A 16,076-nucleotide genomic window follows, 5' to 3' on the forward strand; every position below is an offset into this window, starting at 1 on the left:
CACAAGGCTCAGTACTAGGGCCGTTACTCTTCACGCTTTACATGTTACCCTTCGGAGATATCATCAGGAAACACGGTGTTAGCTTTCAGTGTTATGCTGATGATACTCAGCTCTATATTTCTTCGCGGCCCGGCGAAGTGACCATCGTGGCAGTCGACCATCTCCACAACATGCCAGCACCACTGTGAAGTGCGATTAGTCTCATGACCAGTTGTCACTATTTCACACTTTTCTGCCGTTCTCTCGCGACACTGTCGGCCCATGGGATGTCAAACGTAAGGGGCCCCTCCGTCCATGTTTATATATGGTCCGGTGCCACGTTGTATTCAGTAACCTGCTTTTTAACGACTCACGGAAACTGTCCGACCTTAGCTTGGAAGTCTGCTGGCAGTTTCTGACACAATGGTTGTCCGTGCTCTTATAGATAGCGGTTGCGTTGCATGAAGCGTTAACACCACGAAGTCCCAGCCATCAAATCATGTATGTTCATCTCCTTGGCTACGTACCATGGCGTGGAGACGCAACGGCTACTGCACTGTTGACAACCTTCATCTCCTCCCCGCAGCGGGCGCGTTGTTCAGCACCCAGCTGGGACGTCGTTCCTCCGCCCAGATCTGGCTGGCCATCTGCTGTCAGCCCGCGGTTAGCTTTTTTTTTTGGGGGCCGGCATGGGGAGGGAGAGGAACCCGTGGGACGCCAGCCCGCACAAGGTCGCCCGCACTAGCTCCAAAACTTTTCCTTTCTGCGGCTCGATTTACCGGTTTTCGGCTGCGATTTTTACTAGCTGCAGTTTGTAATCTGCAGAATAGAATTTTCTTTTTGGGGGCGTTTTTATTTGCTTCAGTCCGTTCCAGTTGTCTTTAAGTTAATATTTTCAGGTAACAGTTTTCAGTGTTTTTCCAGTTGGTAGACTACAAGCACTTGCGCTAGAGCGCCCTCTCGCGGCTGAGACGGTATGTTTTCTATCTATTGTTAATTTCTCTTGTTTCCTTTTCTGTTTTTTTGTTTCTCTCGGTTTCATTTCCTCTCAGTTTTCCTGTCCAATAAATTGATAATAAGTCCGCACCCTGACTATAAGTCGCAGGCCCACCAAACTAATGAAAAAAATTGACTTATATTCCGTAAAATACGGTACCTAGAATATCAAAGGTCAACCTGCAGAGTATGAGCGGCGGACACGCAGAGATCCTTCTCCCCTGTGTTAGCGCCCAAACTGACCTCGGAAATCACCTACCCTAAACATTTTTCGGGACGGCAGACACACTCTTGTTTAAATCTAGATTAAAGACCCCCACATCTCTTAACTGGCCTACACATAACACTACTAATACCCCCCTTCTAATATCCAAATAGTTGTTAAAGGATTTTTTAGGCGCATTAATATTTAGGCGTAAACCGGAACCGGGAACACTTCCCCATAACACCTGATTGTACTTGCTACATCCGTTAGGAAGAAATGGCATCTTACGCTCATATTAGTCTGATTTCTCTCTATTCCGATGGTCACCGTAGCCACCAGATCCAGTCTGTATTCAAGATCAGAGGGTCACTGCAGTCACCCGGATCCAGTCTGTATCCCAGACCCAGATGGTGGATCAGCACCTAGAAAGGACCTCCTACAAGCCCTGAAAGAACAGAGGAGACACAGGATAGAGCCCCAGAGACCGATCCCCTGTAAAGACCTTGTCTCAGACGACCACAGGGACAAGACCACAAGGAAACAGATGATTCTTAAAGTGAACAATCTGACTTTGCTGCAGCCTGGATTGAAACTGTCTGGTTTCGTCCTGAGCCAGAGGAGAGAACTGGCCACCCAACCTGAGCTGGTTTCTCCCGAGGTTTTTTTTCTCCATTCTGTCACAGATGGAGTTTTGTTCCTTGCCGCTATGTCGCCCTCTGGCTTGCTTTAGGGTGGGACACTTCATTTACGCGTGATATGTTGACTTGATTGCAAATTATTGCACAGATACTATTTAAACTGAACTGCGCGCATGATGACATCACTGATTTCAATGATGAACTGCCTTTAACTGTCATTTTGCATTATTGACCACTGCATTTTCCTAATTGATGTTCAGGTGCTTTAATGCAATCTTTTTTGTTTAAAGCGCGATATAAATAAAGCTGACTTGACTTGACTTGACCAAAAAGTGCTAGTGTGCAAAGCCCCCCTACTGTGTGGTGGATTGTTATTCCAGCATGATTTGCATAGGGCTGGATTGGGAGAATAAATGTTGAAATCAAGTATGTATTTTATGTGATTTTTGAGTAAAGGGAAAGACCTGTTAGTTCAATGTTCAGTTATACTTAACTTTTGTCAGATTAAGTACTTGTTATGGTTGTAGGTGGCCTACCAAGTATGTTTGCTTTACCTAATGAGCAATAGCGGTGCTAATGGCGGTGCAGTGGTCAGTATCTTCCCAACGTACTCTGTGCAAGCTAAAATACACTTGACTTAGTTCAACTAAAATAAAATGTTAAAATGTTCTATGGTAGCTGAATATGTATATATATATATATATATATATAATATTATACTATATATAGTATAAATAAATGTTTTATGGTTTTAGATTTTTTATTACACGATAATACCCCTGCCGCTGTGTCATCAAACATGATCTTCAGCTTACACATTAACACGGACAACAAACATGTGTGCGTGCTTTGGAAAGTGCATTCACTATTCACACACAGGAGAATGCAGCCATAAGCTCACAACTTTGGTAGGATGTCTCGATCTGTGCCAGACACAATAAGAGAGAACAGAGGAGCGAGGAGGAGCACGAGAAGGAGGAGGACAAATACCAGCCCCCTACCCCCCTGCCTGACAGCAGCCTCCCTGAGCGATTCATTCTCTACTCTGCCGACCCATAAAAAAAGGGGGTCAGGACCACACCACCACATAGAGGTGTTTGCCACAATCCCTTCCAGTGCGGTGGTCCACAAACCACAAAACAGCAGCCAGGACAGTGACAAGCTATGACACAGGACGAGGGAGGAATGATGGGTGTGCGGGTGGAGCACGGGCCTGTGTAAGATGGAGGTTGTGAAGGTGTCATGCTGCATTAACAGTGTGGGCTGCCACAGCATGAGTCTACTAATGGTTTCTCTCCTGCTGTTGCTGTACGTACAGGAGTCCCGCTCCGCACACAGCCACAGCACGCTGATGCCAACCGTGAAAAAAGCTAATGAGATGTTCGATGAGTACAAAGTTTCACTATTCTCATTTGCTGTCAAGAAAAACAGCACATGTTCATAAGGTCAGCCCATGATTAAATATTTCATAGCTTCTTTTTTGTAGCCAACATTTTTGTTTTATCTAAATAGTCATATCATATATAGTCATATTTATTTTATCTAAATAGGTCGATGCATTAATATATGTAGGTGTATGTGTGTGTGTGATAGGTATACCAAGTTATCACTGCGGGTGCGTGTGGTGTGTGTTGTGTGTGTATGCGCAAAATATTGTACTTTATTTTTCATATTAGGTTTATGTTTGTTTTATATATTAATATAATTAATTTTATTTATATATTTATATATTAAATGTACAATTTGCTTAGACTGAAGGAGTTGGACCTTTTTTTCCACCATCAAACCATGATATAGACAGACCCACGTTCAGTAATATCCCATCCCAATGTGAGATCAGATTTCGCTATTGTTTTGCCCAAATATAGAGTAACTGAACTATAGATGCCAATATAATCTATCTAATATAATCTAGCCATCCTATCTGGTAAATAAAGTGTCGCTAACTGAGACCAAGATATAGTTACTGACACTCGGATATAATCAACTCTTAATATCCTTTCCAATCAAGCGTCATGTGAAGTGTGAGTCAGGACATACTCTCCAATCCTCTCAGCGTCCTTGTTTAGAGGCACACTCAACATCCCAACAGTACCTTTGTTTCCATCATAGACGACTGGTTTTGGGTGCAGGAAGGGGCATTTTTACTGTTTTTATAAAGCAAGCAGTACTGCACAACAGTTCATGTGCTGGTCAGTCGCGCTAAATTAGAACCTAGCGTAGATAATAACCACGTGTGCTTTTTAAAACCAGTATGCCACAACAGTGGGAAACTCTGCATATTCATGCAGTGTGCGGATGTCAAAAGATGTTAAATCCGATTAGAACAGTTTGTGACATAAAACACACACATCAACCCCATCACTTTATTCAGCGTTCATGTAAACACTACGTTCGGATTCGTCAAACAGAACAAAATCATTCCGATGGAAGCCAAAAAGTGGTCATATAAATGTACCTAGTGTTTCTGCTGTTTGTCAGCGCTAGGTCTGCACGATATATCGTTTCAGCATCAAAAACACGATGTGCACATCAGCGATAGTCACATTGCAGGATGTGCATTGTTTAGTATAGACCTACTGATCGTAATTCCGTATGGACCAGGTATCAGGGTTAGATTAATTGCAAAGTTTAAACCATCATACAATGAAGGTTCTAATTTGCATGTGTTTTGGTCCTGTCAGTTTAAACTTTCAAGCGATTTTAAATCATTTGAGCATGAGAAGGCGCAAAATAGAGCTCAATTATGAACACACATGCAGTTTTCTTTGCTCACCACACAGACACCATGTCTACACCGACCCGCGACAGCTGTCGTGTCGCAAAGCTAAAGTCTGTCTACACTAGCATGCGAACAACGTGGACCGTTGCAAATAATTTGAACTTTGTGTCAATACTAGGGCTCGGTGATATATATAAAAAAATTTATATCTCGATTTGTCAAAATCTTTTACAATATTCGTTATATATCTCGATATGTTTGCATTTGGTTTTAAATAATAAAAAAACATGATGTTCTTTTGCCCCCATAAAAAAAACAACAACAAAAACAATTTAGATTGAACAGCTATTTTTACAAAATAAATACTGAAATGTTTACTGTGCCATTCGAGTTAGCAGTAAACACTACATAATAATAATCTAGAACCAAGTGATCGTACACTACTGCTTTTTATTAAATGAAACACATGTAGGCCTATATGTCGTACCTGAAAGTAGTGCAAACCACACCCAGTCCAAGTGCATTGTCAACTTTTTTAGTGCATGCAATTTTACAATTTACACTGTGCAACTGGGGAGAAAATAATTAGACTGGCATAAGTATTTTTTTTACAGGCATTTACTCGCTAAGAACACAAGTCTGTTAACGGTCTCTGGTTTAAGAGAAGCTCTGTGGTATGATAAACTATATTCCCACTGGCACTTAAAACCCTCTCAGGTGGGGAGCTAGTTGCTGAAGCACATAGGTATTTCTTTTATATTAGGGCTGGCTTGATACCGCTTTTTCAGAACCAATACCGATCCGATATCAATACAGTTTTTGTAATCAGTGTAGAATTTCTATACATCAATGTGTAGTTCAATCATCAGTCTTTTGTATGTTACACACAATCTACTAAATATAGACAGCTTCATTATAAAGAAAAATAACAAACAAAAAATTATATAATCATATTCTATGACAAAAATACTATTATTATTGTAAGGTTAATTATAAAGAAAAATAACAAACAAAAAATTATATAAATGAGTGCACAATAATTTTGGTTACCCAAAATTTTGAAATCCTAAACTTTTAGTGGAAAAAAAAAAAAGCATTATTTAGTGGGTAACAAATAAAAGTGAAAAAGTGTGGGACTAAATCCGGTAGGCCTACACAATGCTCTTTGTATTGTTGTAAAATACATTAATGAAAAACAAGTAATATATTTAAATATAAATATAAACTTTAGTTATTAGTTAGCATCTGAAGTAGGGATGTTCGAATTTTCAATCATTTCTATGATCGATCATCGTTTTAAATTAACGATCAATTAATCAATTAATGGTAAACCTTAATGCTACAAAATGCGTTTCTATTGCCAGCAGGCACGCACAAAGGTTGTGCAAAAGCCACTCAAAAAAAAAAAAAAAAAATTTCTCACTTGAATTAAAGGGGTTTTTAGTCTGAATAAAATGCTAGTTGCAGGATTTATAACATGAATAGATGTGATTAAGATCATTTGATAAAAGGAAGAGAGCACGCCGTATGTTTTGAGATCATTTTACTTTGTTGACTGTTTTCTTTCCCGCAGGGAGACCGTGCGTGAACGCGCCTCTTTTAAATTGTTTCGTGGTGCTCATTGTTGTATTTTAAAACACAATTGCAATGTTTTTTAACTGACATTATGGCATTTAAAATAAAATCTCCCAAACATAGCCCACCCCTAACTGTGGCGTGTGTGGCTGTGCTGTGCAGTCAGAGAACCACTTCCATCCCCAAGTAGGGCTCGCACACTGCTCACATCAAACATTTTTATCGGAGTATTATGACCAGTACTTAATTTGATCCTGTTTGGTTCTGTTACGGAAAATGTCAGATTTTTAATTTTTGCATTCCAGTAGGCCTACTTGCTTTAAAAAATCCGGCATTTACAGTGCATTAGATCGTGAGCATGCCTTGTGTGCATTACGAGGAAGAGTGAGCGCGTTTGGATGTATTTGGAGGTTATTGCTCACATCTCACTCTGCACAAATCCAAATGTTTCCATATTTGCAATGTATTTCGAATGTTAAACTATTATTTATAATGTAAACTAGGCTTGTACTTTACATGCATTTGCATATAGACGAAAAAGATCATCTCTCTTCACATGAGGAAAAACGTCTTTGGCATAACAGCAGAGTGTACTGGTATACTACGGTCTATTTACAACTGACCAGTGTAACCTGTTATACGTTTGGTTGACTTATTTAGATAATGAACTGCGATGTAAGTTTGAATTGTTTGAATTGTTATAATTTTGGTCTGCGGTGTGATTTTGAATTGTTATAATTGGTGAGATAGATGCAAAATAGAGATTTTTGCAGCTGAGACATAAAAAAATAAGTGTTAACTTTCATTTGTGCGCACACACAATAAAAACAGATGATTTGTGCTCTTGTAAAAGAGCCACACTTCTGTTTTAAATTCGTTATCTTAATTAAGTCAGATTTTATTATTATATATATATTCTTTTTTTTATTTAAACAAATTGTTATTTTTATGTTAGGCCTATTACTTATATAGGCTATGCATTTTCTGTAAAGCATCCCATTTTGTCCCAGGGCTTGAGAACCTATGCCCTAGTTAGGTCCGTGCAGAAACTTGTGAACGATACTCGGTGTCACCGTTTAGTGACATCATTAAATGCTCTGGGAAAACGTATTGTCTGTGTTGGTCAAAGCACCTTTTAATTGCTGTTTTGAATCCAGCATTTATTTATTTACAAATTATAAGGTCTGATTATGACAAGTGTGGTATAAAAGCTTTGGTTATTAGAGGAATAATTGGTTAGCTGGAAAATGTTACATCGCACCATGCTTTTGGATGTGTTCCAACCCATAGCCTACATTTACGCGACTTTGTTCTGGTTTGCCGGTTGGTCACGAATTTCCACAAATTCAATAATATTTAGGCATGGTTTCTTTTCCTAAATCCCCACCATCTAACCCCCTAATTTCACAGGTTTATTTTATTGTCTTTCACTTTTAATCACTGTTTTCGCATCTCTTACTGTGGTAAACATGCGGGAAGCAAAATGAAAGATTTCATTAATTAAGAATTCGTTTGATTTATTAATTTGTTCCCTTATTTCAGTTAAATCATGGGTTATTTAAGGAACAAAAATAAATGAAACATGGACAGTTGCCACAAAATAAGTCATAGGAACGAATGAACTATTAAGTTGATAGCCTTTTTGTCCTGTGTCCTGCAGCCCTGCAAAGCACACAATATAAAAACAGTTTTCTGGGGAAATTGCTTAGTTACTACATTTCTATTGCTTTCCATGTTGATAATAAATTTGGGTTGTTTCTATTTTAATGTACTTTTAAAGTTTAAATCTTTAAAAAAAGCTTAATTTGTACATTATGAATGAATGTTGATGCGTTTATATACCGTCACCGTCACTCACAGCCGCTCACACGAGCTGCACGTAGCCCAAAATCAAGCAGGTCTGAAGTGGATGATAAAAACCTTTCATCAGAATTGTCCTAAACCCAAAACAATATCCGTTCTTGTCTTAGGACAACATTGATTAACTTTTTGATCTACTTCAAATTTTGACTACTTTAAATTTAAATATATAGCAGAGTAATGAGGCAGCAACATATGATAGACAAGACGAACTAGAAAGTCTATTAATAATCTTTCATTGCGCAAAAGTGTTATAATACTAAAGGCTCCAAATACGGAGTGGCACAAAGCGCTTATGCGCATCCCGTGCACAGAATGACACACTTGAAGCAACACTGAGTCACAGAGCGCAGCGCTCCGCATAGAGAAGTTCAAAGCACAAAGAGAAGAGATATTGATGCGTATTAAATATGTGCGTTAGTTTACTGAGCCTTTTCTTTTCACAGTTTTAAATTTCAGTTCCTGTGCTCGTTAAGAACAATTCATAGTGCTCTCTACTCCGGTCTTGTGATTCTAACCAGATATCTGGTAGAAATTTACACCATTTAGAAAACAGCACGAAACTCCAGCAAGATAAATCCCTTTTATGCGAGAAACCTATTTACAGATCAAGTATAACATTAGGCACATTTCATCATCTTGGAGAGAGTTTTATCGTCTTGGCTGTCGTAACTGAATGCGACTACGGCGATGTGGGGAAAGACACAGAGGAGACAAATTGCTAAATAAACTTGTTATTTTTGTTTCTCCGTGTACAAAGTATTGTCGTCGCTTCATAACATTTACGGTTGAACCACTGATGGCAGATGGACTATTCTGATTATGCTTTTCATACTTTTCTGGACCTTGACAGTGTAATTTACATGGCATTCAATGGGACAGTCACAAGCCTCCCGGTTTTCATCCAAAATATCTTAAATTGTGTTCCGAAGATGAACGAAGCTTTTACGGGTTTGGAACGACATGGGGGTAAGTGATTAATGACAAAATTTTCATTTAGGGGTGGAGTATCCCTTTAAAGCACTGTCTTTCCTCAGTCCACTGCTGTTTGGATTTCATGTGATTCTCATTGTGGTGGTGATATTATGATAACTCAGTTTCACTGATTTATTTGATCAAAAGTAATTCCATTGTGTAAGATCATTTAGTAAGACAATTTTGCAAAGTAATTTCCAAACTTTGCCAGGCAGACGAAAACATTCTGTGATCAAACAGGCCACAATCAACTTGTTAACACGCTCCACAGCGCCACCCAGTGCATTTAGTTGTAACTGAATTTTAGGGTGTGCTAAGGATTTATCATGGATTCCCTGCATTTGTGGCCAGCAAAGCAACACATAATCATAATAATCATTACAGATTGAATATTCGAATATTCTACTATTTGTGCACACCCCTACAATGTTTCATCTGACAGTATTTCTTGACCTACTAGCCTATGGATCAGTTGGGCAATATTAATGCATGAATAAACCAGCCAATTTTAAAAACAAAAGCTTCTAAACAACATAAACATCAGTTTTCCACTCGTAATATAATTAATAAACTCAAATGAATTCTGATTAAACATATAAAAGCCATTTCCCCAGTGTGACCTTTCAAGTCAACTTCTGTTTATGCAACACAAACTCTCTTCTCACACCAAGACAAGACACCTCCAAAAAAAAAAAAAAAAAAAAAAACCCTGTCACCGCCCTTAGCAAATGAAACCAGAGAATGCCCTGCCTGCCTATTTGTATTGCAAACTAGTGTCTACTTTTCAGCCAGGCAGGAAAAGACACAGGGGGGACGGCACCTCCAGGAAAAGCAGGAGAGAGAGTGGAAAAACCTGTTCTGGGTAGAGCAGGACAAAAAAAACACCTTCAACTCAAAACCACCTCATAGCTGCAGGTGAATCAGACATAAACAGATCCGCAGATACCTACAGTTCAGCTGTTTAACAACTCAACAGCAACAAACTACATGAAACACTAATGACTACAAGTAGAAAAGACTTACTTCAAAAATAAAGAGGATGGAGTCCAGCTCCTCCCGTTGAGCTTTGTTCCCTGAAAGAAAAGAAACCGAAATAGTTATTGTGTCATTTTACATTCACCCTTTATTATTGTTTATTGACTCAGGCTTGTGCTTTTTCTCTGATTAGCTGTATAAGAATGAAGATCTTGTGACTTCAAAAGGTATATATAAACTTTTTAAGGCACCATTTTGGCAGTACTTTGAGGACTAACTGCTTAGCCTGAAACTATTCAAGTGAAGCTATGGCTCTGAAAGTGTGCACTGAAGTCTGGAATAAATAAAATCACCAAAATCTCGTTGTTGCTCATTGTTAGTTCATGTTAGCTTACACATTAACTAATGTTAATGTACAGAGCTTATTGTAAAGTTTTATTGGCAATTATTTGTGCTTTAGCTGCTCGCATTTTAGCATGTTGTTACGGGAAGAGCACATTCACGATAGGAGTTACACATTCAGACTAGCAAGGTCAAATTCACTTGCATTCCTCTGAAATGTTTAAAAAAAAAAAAAATGTATATATATATATAAATATATAGTATATATATATAGATATATATATATATATATATATATATATATATATATATATATATATATATATATATATTTATAATCTTGAGGTGTTACATTTTTCTTCATATTTTTTTTTTCTTCACAAGCATGTGCATAGGGATTGGAAAGTTGCCAACCACTGCCAGCATTTTTAATAATTTTCACAAAATTTCCATGGCCCCCCAGAATATTTGTTGTATGAATATCTGAACATGCAATGTGTCAATAAATAAAGAAATAAATAAATAAACATTTTATTCTAACTTCATGCATTCTTTTTTACCCCTTAAACACTTGTAAGTTTAATTTAAAACAATAAAATTAAAAAACACTCCCAAAGCTTACACAGTCTTAAACCACTTCCTGGATCGACACTTCATTTGGTAGCGTTACAGTTTTGATTTATGTGCTGATTAATGTTTGATGGTGTTATTTTGCATATGCATCTGCTTACATATGTGATCGCTTATTTCTGCTTCTTCTTCACCATGTTTTAATCCAGAAGTTTAATACTCTTTCAGAAGATGTGTGATAGCGCCTCCTACCGTATAACAGTGAAAACATGGAAAGCTGGTAAATTCTGTAAATGGCGGGGCAAGGGTTAAGTGCATGAGGTGGAGTGCCAAGCTGTCATAAACATAACATTATAATGAGAAGACTGTTGTAACAGAATTCTTTGTACTTTAGTTTCCCGTGTTTTTTTTTAGCGTGTTGCTATGGGAAGAGTACATCCACAACAAGAGTTACACATTTAAGACTCACATGTATCACAGTTGTGTTCAAAAAAATAACAGTACAACATCAGTAACCTAATGAACCACTGTTATTAGCAGTAGTAATATTTCTGCATTGCAAAAATTTACTTGTGGATGTAGTGGTGTAATAGAAAAACAACAGCCCAAACCGGTATGACATGCATGCTGCTTGCTCTGAGTAACTGACTAATGCACTGAAAGGGGTGTGTTCAAAATAATACCTGTGTGGAGTTTAATTATATAATTCATTTATTCTGTGAAAAAAAAACAGGTGTCATGAATTGTCCTTTATTAAAGAGGAAGGGGAGAAATGTTTCGCACATAGATATAAAACATATTTCCTTCTGAATTGCACAGTAAAATGGGCCAAACAATGGGGAAAAACATAATTTGATTAAAAAGTTGATCGGAGAAGGTAAAACTTATAAAGAAGTGCAGCAAATTATAGGATGTTCAGCTAAAATGATCTCAAACGCTTTAAAATGGCAACAAAAACAAAAATCACACAAATGAAAACAAGCAACTACTGTTAAAACGGATCAAAGAAAGGTCAGAATGGCAAAGATCCAGCCAATCATTACCTCCAGAAAGTACTGTAGGTACTGTTACAATAAGACGTTGTTTGTTTGAAGCTAAGCTGTCAGCAAGAAGCCCTTGTAAAGCACCATATGCAGAATGGCATGTGCAGAATCAGTTCAAATTTGCCAAGGAACTTATCGATTGGCCCAAAGAGAAATGACATAACATTCTGTGGACTGAAGAGAGTAAAACTGTTCTTTTCAGATCTAGTGGTCATCGACAGTATGTCAGACGACCCCCGGGTACTGAATTTAAGCCTCAGTACACTGTGAAGACTGTGAAGCATGATTGTGCAAAAATCCTGGTATGGGGATGTTTTTCATACTACAGTGTTGGGGCTACTTATAGTATTCCAGGTATTATGGATCAGTTTGAATACATCAAAATATTTAAAGAGATTATGTTGCCCTATGCCAAAGAGGAAATTCCCCTCAAATGGCTGCTGTTTCCAAACACACAAGTACATGAGCAACATCTTGGTTTGAGACACAAAGGATTGAGGTAATTGAGTGGCCAGCTCAATCATCTGAACTCAACACAATTGAAAAATTGTGGGGTGACATTAAAAATGCAGTTTCTGAAGCAAAAAAAAAAAAAAAAAACAGGCTTGATAACATCTCCTAATACTTGATATGTGTACACTATATTTGAAAGATGGAAATAAAAGCTATTAAAATATTTGCACTTTATTCACTTTCATTAAGGCACTGCTATTTATTTGAACACAACTGTACCTCAAGTTTACTTTTGCACTGGTGTCATTGAGTAGACAGATAAAAGTTGTAATATTACTTTTATGTTGTGTCAATATCTGATTTATTTCATATAGGATCAATTTGGATAATTATCCTGCTAACCAAAGCACTTCAGTTTACCGGTTTTCACAAACATAATGTTTTACTCAAAATCATTTCATTACAGTAATGACATGCATAACCCATTCATCTGATTCAAATATTATATATATAACATGAGTTCATGACAATAATTAATTAAAAGGCTCACAGGACTCATTTGTTCATGAATCAAACTTCAACCCCAATTCCAGAAAAGTTGGGATGTTTTTGTTAAATGCAATATCATCAAGAATCTGTGATTTATTAATTCTCTTTAACCTTTATTTAACTGACAGAAGTACAAAGGAAAAGATATACAATGTTTCACTGACCAACTTATATGTATTTTGAAAATATTATATATATATATAAATTAAAGCTGCAACACACTCCAAAAAAGTTGGCACAGAGGCATAATAAAAGTGAAAAGACTATAGCATATTCATGTTAAACTCTTTTGAAACGGTTTACAGTAAGCTGTTGAATTGGTAATAGGTGAGGTAATCATGTTTGGGTATAAAAGTAGTATCTCAGTCTTTGCAAAGAAAGCTGGATCATGACTCATTAATTTAAGCGAAATTTAATTATAAAATTGTCTGACAAATCAAAAATCACATTTCTCAATGCAAAATTGCAAAGAATTTTGGTCTTTGTCCATCTACCATACTTATTATTGTGAAAAGATTCAGGGAATCCAGAGAAATCTCAGTCTGTGTAGGGCAAGGCAGGAAACCTCAGTTGAATGTGTGTGACCTTTGAGCCCTCAGAATGCACTGCATGAATAACCGTAATGCTGCGCTGGTAAATATAGCCATATAGCCACACAGCCACAAACCGCTGCCGCTTAACACAGTCTGCCGCTGCATTCAAGAAATGCAAATTCAATTTTTATTTACACAAGGAGAAATCTATACATCAATTCTTGGCAGAGATGCCTGCGAGTTCTCTGGGTCTGAACTCATCTCAGATTGTCCAAAAGACTATGAGAAGAAATGTGTGCTGTGCACAGATGAGTCCACATTTCAGTTTGTTTTGGGAGAAAACAAACATCAAATTTTCAGCGGCAAGACAAAAGGGAGCATCCAGACTTTCATCAGCATCAAGTGCAAAAGCAAATGTCTGTCATGGTATGAGGGTGTATCAGTGCAAGCAGCATGGTGACTGGAATATGTGTGAAGGTATCATTGAGGTGGAGGCACATGGGGACTGTACAGAGATATATACTGGATTAAAGATAACATCTTTCTTGGAAAGTCCATGGTTATTAGATCAGGACAATGCCAGATCTCAATCTGCATGTGCTACAACAGCGTAGTTTTGTGTGAATGTGACTGACTCCTATTGAAAACGTATGGCCCATCATAGAAAGAAGACTCAGACAATGATGACAGCGGATTGATAAATGAGCAGCTGAAGTCTTGTATCAAGTGAGATTGAGGAAAATTTTTGCTTGCAAAACTTTAAAAATTTGCATCCTAAATTCCCAAATGATTAAACATCATAATCAACTATCAAAATCAAAATTTGTTCATATTTACAAAATAAAATGAAGTTGGCCAGTGAAATCCAACTTTATTGGAATTGGGGTTGTATACTGTTCACATTGTATAGTTTTGTGTGCAACCCACAAGCGTCATTGAAATCCAACTTTATTGGTAACGATATGATCATGCACATCGCCATCACCTGCTTTCAAATGGAGCGGCATTTAATATACAGAGCCGTAGATCACTGACAAGCTAAGCAATATCGCGTTCATTATCGAAGGCGATTCATCTGCGCTAATGAACGCGATATTGCGTAGCTTGTCAGTGATCTACGGCTCTGTCTATTAAATTTGAAAGCAGCTGATGACGATTTAGCGGTAATCACGGAACCAGATATACTGACTAGATCATATCGTTATGTGCATGATCATATCGTTAGATATATCGCCCAGCACTAAGCATAACTCAATAAAAAGATGCATTTTCACACTACATTTTATCTATAAAACTTTTTATCATTATCAATTCAGACTGCAAAATCAAGTAAGATTTTTATGATTTTTGGTGATATTTTGTGAAGTGTTTTGAAGGTAAATGTTCTATCACTTTCTATAAAAAATATATAAGTATATACTAAACTTATCATGGACTATGAATATTTTTGGTTCCATGACAAATTGTCTGTGATAATCCTCACATCATTAATGTCTGCAGGCAAGTTGCTTGTTCATGTGTAATGCTTAGGTTTAGGAGTTTGCTCCTATACAGCATCACAGGTTTTCTTCAGAATGAGACTCCATCGTATGCTCTGCAGTGCACTGATGCATGCCAGCACTGAAATTCTGTGTTCCAGCATTTTAATTCCTGGTCTTTATGTTACTCAGTTAAAAACTCCTCAGCTGAAACATTAAATCACTCTCTTGATGTGCGGAGAAATGACGAGGTCTGAGTTTGAAACAAATACTTCTACTGCAGAATTGTGCTTTAGCATGAAGGACACATAACCTTCACTGAACACAGTGCACGAAAGCCTCTTTGGTCAGTGATGTGACTCAACAGAAACAAAAGCCTCATTAACTTCACATGAGGGTGCATGCTGGCAACAGCGAGGCAGGGCTGTCACATCAAGCTGAGGAATTGTAGGCTTGAATCTTTTTTTTTTTTTTTTTTTTTTTGCATTATTCAAAAGCCTTTTTCCAAAACCTTCGTCAGCTGCCTTTCTATCTAAGCAAACTACATTCTAATGTACCATGAAACTGGAACTGAATCTTTTACAATGTGTGACTGATTTGCAATGAACTACATTATAGATGAATGGAAATATTTAGATTAGATGTGAGGTGTGCTACAAAAAGAACTGAATCTTTTACAATTATTTTTTTTTTTTTACTAATAAATCAACTGAAACGAGCATAGACTAAAAGATCGATTTTTTTTTTAGTCAAGATCTTCAAATGTGAACTGGAATGAAATGCTGTTATCTACAGTGGGGGTATAGAAAAGAATCACATTTTGTTGCTTTGCAACCTAAATTGAAGATGGACACAGTTTTTGTTTTATCCAAATGTATTTATTAAGTGCAACTTATGACATCCAAGTGAAAGAAATAACACCTACATATAAGAAAAAAATAAAAAGAATAAAAACCAGAATCCCTAAGTTGGAAAAAGGATCAGCCCGCTTGTCAGTATTTTGTTGAATAATTTGCTTTAATTCCAGCCTTTAGTCTGCTGGGATTTGTCTCTACTAACTTTGCACATTTAGACTTTGCAATATTTGCTCATTCTTCTTTGCAGAACTGCTCAAGTTCAGTTCAGTTTGATGGTGAGCATTTGTGGACTTCAGTCTTCAAGTCATTCCACAGATTTTCAGCAG

General features: G+C 37.3%; 1 long non-coding RNA gene across 1 annotated transcript in view; it reads right to left on the minus strand.

The window, feature by feature from the left end:
- LOC109096778 overlaps positions 1-16,076 on the minus strand; it is a 75,786-nt gene that overhangs the window by 31,361 nt on the left and 28,349 nt on the right. Inside the window, exon 3 of the long non-coding RNA XR_006162192.1 lies at positions 9,974-10,023. This is a non-coding gene — a long non-coding RNA (uncharacterized LOC109096778). The remainder of the gene's footprint in view (positions 1-9,973; positions 10,024-16,076) is intronic.

The sequence above is a fragment of the Cyprinus carpio genome, chromosome A17 (assembly GCF_018340385.1).
Source record: "Cyprinus carpio isolate SPL01 chromosome A17, ASM1834038v1, whole genome shotgun sequence".
Classification (NCBI taxonomy): Eukaryota; Metazoa; Chordata; class Actinopteri; order Cypriniformes; family Cyprinidae; genus Cyprinus; species Cyprinus carpio.